Below are 6333 nucleotides of genomic sequence, written 5' to 3'. Positions count from 1 at the left end.
TTGACCTTTATACCTAGAAGAACCTTGTCTTTCTAACAATTTTTCTGTAGCTTGTGATTTCATAGAGCAAACATGTTACATTTGCATGTTTCGATAGAGTCTCAGCTTTTCATAGATAGCTTTTAGTAGTTTGTAATTCAAACCATTCTGACTCTACAGATGTTTTTGTAAAAAAAGACCCGGCCTGGGCACCTTCGGATCCATCTGTGTCTCACAAACACAGCTCTATCTCAGCCCCCGTTAATCACACAGACTAACTCTTGGTACCACTGGATGCGGAAGACCAAGACAATCTGATGGTACAACCCATACGTCTATAGCTAAACACACAATGTTTTAAACGGGGGTAGACTTCAACAAAAATAACTGCCTTTGAAATATGGATGGCTGTCCACCAACATTAGGTCATATTTGACCTGTTGGCAACCAGCATCGTTGACCATATTTCTCATTTGAGGAACATAGCAATTCTCCATATTTAACATCATTTGATTGCAACAACTGTTGATGCTGAGAAACGCAACACAAACCGGTGGTGCAAATGCTCTTTTCAAGATGCTCTACCTTGATCACAACAACTTATACAGCAAGACTATACTTTCAGGGATCATTTCTATAGTGCGTTACTTGAGAAATGTGTGTCTAAAGTGGTAGATCTCGCTATCCATGATGACGATTCAAGATATTCCCATTCAGAGCATGAATCTGGTGGTTAGAAATGACTTTGCTCATTTTTCTTCCACCTTTGATGACTGTTCCTTGTTCTTCAATGAACGTGGATGAAGGGAATATGTTCTGAGTGGATGTTAACCATGTACAATAAAACTACTGAAATGTCTCCCAAATCCTTATCGTTAGTAAAATAAAACCTCTTGAATCAGTCCTGAGACCCCAGCAATAATCTTTTCAGTTCTCTGGCTTTTGTTGATCTCCATGTCCAGCCCAGATATATTGCTTCAAAATGAGGTGTTTTTAACATTTTCCTTTCCAGGACAACCTTTGACCTTTATACGTAGAAGAACCTTGTACTTTCTAACAATTTTTCTGTAGCTTGTGAGCGTCATAGAGCAAAACATGTTACATGTGCATGTTCGATAGAGTCTCAGCTTTTCATAGATAGCTTTTAGTAGTTTGTAATTCAAACCATTCTGACTCTACAGATGTTTTTGTAAAAAAAAAGACCCGGCCTGGGCACCTTCGGAATCCATCTGTGTCTCACAAACACAGCTCTATCTCAGCCCCCCCGTTTAATCACACAGACTAACTCTTGGTACCACTGGATGCGGAAGACCAAGACAAATCTGATGGTACAACCCATACGTCTATAGCTAAAACACACAATGTTTAAAAACGGGGGTAGACTTCAACAAAAATAACTGCCTTTGAAATATGGATGGCTGTCCACCAACATTTAGGTCATATTTGACCTGTTGGGCAACCAGCATCGTTGACCATATTTCTCAGTTGAGGAACATAGCAATTCTCCATATTTAACATATTTGATTGCAACAACTGTTGATGCTGAGAAACGCAACACAAACGGTGTGGGCAAATGCGCTTTTCAAGATGCTCTACCTTGATCACAAACAACTTTAAACAGCAAGACTATACTTTCAGGGATCATTTCTATAGTGCGTTACTTGAGAAATGTGTGTTTAATGTGGTAGATCTCGCTACCATGATGACGATTCAAGATATTTCCCATTCAGAGCATGAATTGGTGGTTAGAAATGACTTTGCTCATTTTTCTTCCACCTTTGATGACTGTTCCTTGTTCTTCAATGAACGTGGATGAAGGGAATATGTTCTGAGTGGATGTTACCCATGTACAATAAAAACTACTGAAATGTCTCCCAAATCCTTATCGGTAATAAAAACTCTTGGATCAGTCCTGAGCCCCAGCAATAATCTTTTCAGTTCTCTGGCTTTTTGTTGATCTCCATGTCCAGCCCAGATATATTGCTTCAAAATGAGGTGTTTTAACAATTTTCCTTCCAGGACAACTTTGACCTTTATACGTAGAAGAACCTTGTACTTTCTAACAATTTTCTGTAGCTTGTGAGCGTCATAGAGCAAAACATGTTACATGTGCATGTTCGATAGAGTCTCAGCTTTTCATAGATAGCTTTTAGTAGTTTGTAATTCAAACCATTCTGACTCTACAGATGTTTTTGTAAAAAAAGACCCGGGCCTGGGCACCTTCGAATCCATCTGTGTCTCACAAACACAGCTCTATCTCAGGCCCCCGTTAATCACACAGACTAACTCTTGGTACCACTGGATGCGGAGGACCAAGACAAATCTGATGGTACAACCCATACGTCTATAGCTAAAACCACAATGTTTAAACGGGGGTAGACTTCAACAAAAATAACTGCCTTTGAAATATGGATGGCTGTCCACCAACATTAGGTCATATTTGACCTGTTGGCAACCAGCATCGTTGACCATATTTCTCACTTGAGGAACATAGCAATTCTCCATATTTAACATAATTTGATTGCAACAACTGTTGATGCTAGAAACGCAACACAAACCGGTGGTGCAAATGCTCTTTTTCAAGATGCTCTACCTTGATCACAACAACTTATACAGCAAGACTATACTTTCAGGGATCATTTCTATAGTGCGTTACTTGAGAAATGTGTGTCTAAAGTGGTAGATCTCGCTATCCACGATGACGATTCAAGATATTCCCATTCAGAGCATGAATCTGGTGGTTAGAAATGACTTTGCTCATTTTTCTTCCACCTTTGATGACTGTTCCTTGTTCTTCAATGAATGGTGGATGAAGGGAATATGTTCTGAGTGGATGTTAACCATGTACATAAAAACTACTGAAATGTCTCCCAAATCCTTATCGTTAGTAAAATAAAACCTCTTGAATCAGTCCTGAGACCCCAGCAATAATCTTTCAGTTCTCTGGCTTTTGTTGATCTCCATGTCCAGCCCAGATATATTGCTTCAAAATGAGGTGTTTTAACATTTTCCTTCCAGGACAACCTTTGACCTTTATACGTAGAAGAACCTTGTACTTTCTAACAATTTTCTGTAGCTTGTGAGCGTCATAGAGCAAAACATGTTACATGTGCATGTTCGATAGAGTCTCAGCTTTTCATAGATAGCTTTTAGTAGTTTGTAATTCAAACCATTCTGACTCTACAGATGTTTTTGTAAAAAAAAGACCCGGGCCTGGGCACCTTCGGAATCCATCTGTGTCTCACAAACACAGCTCTATCTCAGCCCCCGTTAATCACACAGACTAACTCTTGGTACCACTGGATGCGGAGGACCAAGACAAATCTGATGGTACAACCCATACGTCTATAACTAAAACACACAATGTTTAAACGGGGGTAGACTTCAACAAAAATAACTGCCTTTGGAAATATGGATGGCTGTCCACCAACATTAGGTCATATTTGACCTGTTGGCAACCAGCATCGTTGACCATATTTCTCACTTGAGGAACATAGCAATTCTCCATATTTAACATCATTTGATTGCAACAACTGTTGATGCTGAGAAACGCAACACAAACCGGTGGTGCAAATGCTCTTTTCAAGATGCTCTACCTTGATCACAACAACTTATACAGCAAGACTATACTTTCAGGGATCCTTTCTATAGTGCGTTACTTGAGAAATGTGTGTTTAAAGTGGTAGATCTCGCTATCCATGATGACGATTCAAGATATTCCCATTCAGAGCATGAATCTGGTGGTTAGAAATGACTTTGCTCATTTTTCTTCCACCTTTGATGACTGTTCCTTGTTCTTCAATGAACGTGGATGAAGGGAATATGTTCTGAGTGGATGTTAACCATGTACAATAAAAACTACTGAAATGTCTCCCAAATCCTTATCGGTAGTAAAATAAAACCTCTTGAATCAGTCCTGAGACCCCAGCAATAATCTTTTCAGTTCTCTGGCTTTTGTTGATCTCCATGTCCAGCCCAGATATATTGCTTCAAAATGAGGTGTTTTAACATTTTCCTTTCAGGACAACCTTTGACCTTTATACGTAGAAGAACCTTTGTACTTTCAAGCAACTTTTCTGTAGCTTGTGAGTGTCATAGAGCAAAACATGTTACATGTGCATGTTCGATAGAGTCTCAGCTTTTCATAGATAGCTTTTAGTAGTTTGTAATTCAAACCATTCTGACTCTACAGATGTTTTTGTAAAAAAAAGACCCGGGCCTGGGCACCTTCGGAATCCATCTGTGTCTCACAAACACAGCTCTATCTCAGCCCCCGTTAATCACACAGACTAACTCTTGGTACCACTGGATGCGGAAGACCAAGACAAATCTGATGGTACAACCCATACGTCTATAGCTAAAACACACAATGTTTAAACGGGGGTAGACTTCAACAAAAATAACTGCCTTTGAAATATGGATGGCTGTCCACCAACATTAGGTCATATTTGACCTGTTGGCAACCAGCATCGTTGACCATATTTCTCATTTGAGGAACATAGCAATTCTCCATATTTAACATCATTTGATTGCAACAACTGTTGATGCTGAGAAACGCAACACAAACCGGTGGTGCAAATTATCTTTTCAAGATGCTCTACCTTGATCACAACAACTTAAACAGCAAGACTATACTTTCAGGGATCCTTTCTATAGTGCGTTACTTGAGAAATGTGTGTTTAAAGTGGTAGATCTCGCTATCCATGATGACGATTCAAGATATTCCCATTCAGAGCATGAATCTGGTGGTTAGAAATGACTTTGCTCATTTTTCTTCCACCTTTGATGACTGTTCCTTGTTCTTCAATGAACGTGGATGAAGGGAATATGTTCTGAGTGGATGTTAACCATGTACAATAAAAACTACTGAAATGTCTCCCAAATCCTTATCGGTAGTAAAATAAAACCTCTTGAATCAGTCCTGAGACCCCAGCAATAATCTTTTCAGTTCTCTGGCTTTTGTTGATCTCCATGTCCAGCCCAGATATATTGCTTCAAAATGAGGTGTTTTAACATTTTCCTTTCAGGACAACCTTTGACCTTTATACGTAGAAGAACCTTTGTACTTTCAAACAACTTTTCTGTAGCTTGTGAGTGTCATAGAGCAAAACATGTTACATGTGCATGTTCGATAGAGTCTCAGCTTTTCATAGATAGCTTTTAGTAGTTTGTAATTCAAACCATTCTGACTCTACAGATGTTTTTGTAAAAAAAAGACCCGGGCCTGGGCACCTTCGGAATCCATCTTTGTCTCACAAACACAGCTCTATCTCAGCCCCCGTTAATCACACAGACTAACTCTTGGTACCACTGGATGCGGAAGACCAAGACAAATCTGATGGTACAACCCATACGTCTATAGCTAAAACACACAATGTTTAAACGGGGGTAGACTTCAACAAAAATAACTGCCTTTGAAATATGGATGGCTGTCCACCAACATTAGGTCATATTTGACCTGTTGGCAACCAGCATCGTTGACCATATTTCTCATTTGAGGAACATAGCAATTCTCCATATTTAACATAATTTGATTGCAACAACTGTTGATGTTGAGAAACGCAACACAAACCGGTGGTGCAAATGCTCTTTTCAAGATGCTCTACCTTGATCACAAGAACTTATACAGCAAGACTATACTTTCAGGGATCATTTCTATAGTGCGTTACTTGAGAAATGTGTGTCTAAAGTGGTAGATCTCGCTATCCATGATGACGATTCAAGATATTCCCATTCAGAGCATGAATCTGGTGGTTAGAAATGACTTTGCTCATTTTTCTTCCACCTTTGATGACTGTTCCTTGTTCTTCAATGAATGTGGATGAAGGGAATATGTTCTGAGTGGATGTTAACCATGTACAATAAAAACTACTGAAATGTCTCCCAAATCCTTATCGGTAGTAAAATAAAACCTCTTGAATCAGTCCTGAGACCCCAGCAATAATCTTTTCAGTTCTCTGGCTTTTGTTGATCTCCATGTCCAGCCCAGATATATTGCTTCAAAATGAGGTGTTTTAACATTTTCCTTTCAGGACAACCTTTGACCTTTATACGTAGAAGAACCTTTGTACTTTCAAACAACTTTTCTGTAGCTTGTGAGTGTCATAGAGCAAAACATGTTACATGTGCATGTTCGATAGAGTCTCAGCTTTTCATAGATAGCTTTTAGTAGTTTGTAATTCAAACCATTCTGACTCTACAGATGTTTTTGTAAAAAAAAGACCCGGGCCTGGGCACCTTCGGAATCCATCTTTGTCTCACAAACACAGCTCTATCTCAGCCCCCGTTAATCACACAGACTAACTCTTGGTACCACTGGATGCGGAAGACCAAGACAAATCTGATGGTACAACC

The 6333-nt window shown here is 39.3% G+C and overlaps 6 non-coding genes across 6 annotated transcripts; all 6 read left to right on the top strand.

Annotated features, from left to right (window-relative positions):
* Positions 1 to 588: 588 nt before the first annotated feature.
* On the top strand, positions 589 to 804 carry LOC116376066 (small nucleolar RNA U3). The gene has a single exon (XR_004211461.1). It is a non-coding gene; the product is annotated as a small nucleolar RNA U3 (small nucleolar RNA).
* A 797-nt stretch (positions 805 to 1601) lies between these two features.
* LOC116375995 (small nucleolar RNA U3) lies at positions 1602 to 1816 on the top strand. The gene has a single exon (XR_004211397.1). It is a non-coding gene; the product is annotated as a small nucleolar RNA U3 (small nucleolar RNA).
* A 780-nt stretch (positions 1817 to 2596) lies between these two features.
* LOC116376065 (small nucleolar RNA U3) lies at positions 2597 to 2813 on the top strand. The gene has a single exon (XR_004211459.1). It is a non-coding gene; the product is annotated as a small nucleolar RNA U3 (small nucleolar RNA).
* A 786-nt stretch (positions 2814 to 3599) lies between these two features.
* On the top strand, positions 3600 to 3815 carry LOC116375985 (small nucleolar RNA U3). Its single transcript, XR_004211388.1, has one exon. It is a non-coding gene; the product is annotated as a small nucleolar RNA U3 (small nucleolar RNA).
* A 789-nt stretch (positions 3816 to 4604) lies between these two features.
* LOC116375984 (small nucleolar RNA U3) lies at positions 4605 to 4820 on the top strand. Its single transcript, XR_004211387.1, has one exon. It is a non-coding gene; the product is annotated as a small nucleolar RNA U3 (small nucleolar RNA).
* A 789-nt stretch (positions 4821 to 5609) lies between these two features.
* Positions 5610 to 5825, top strand: LOC116375977 (small nucleolar RNA U3). The gene has a single exon (XR_004211380.1). It is a non-coding gene; the product is annotated as a small nucleolar RNA U3 (small nucleolar RNA).
* Positions 5826 to 6333: the final 508 nt, after the last annotated feature.

Source organism: Oncorhynchus kisutch, linkage group LG10, assembly GCF_002021735.2.
Source record: "Oncorhynchus kisutch isolate 150728-3 linkage group LG10, Okis_V2, whole genome shotgun sequence".
NCBI classification, from domain to species: domain Eukaryota; kingdom Metazoa; phylum Chordata; class Actinopteri; order Salmoniformes; family Salmonidae; genus Oncorhynchus; species Oncorhynchus kisutch.
The sequence above is the reverse complement of the archived record's forward strand: the minus strand, read 5'-3'. Positions and strand labels throughout refer to the sequence as shown.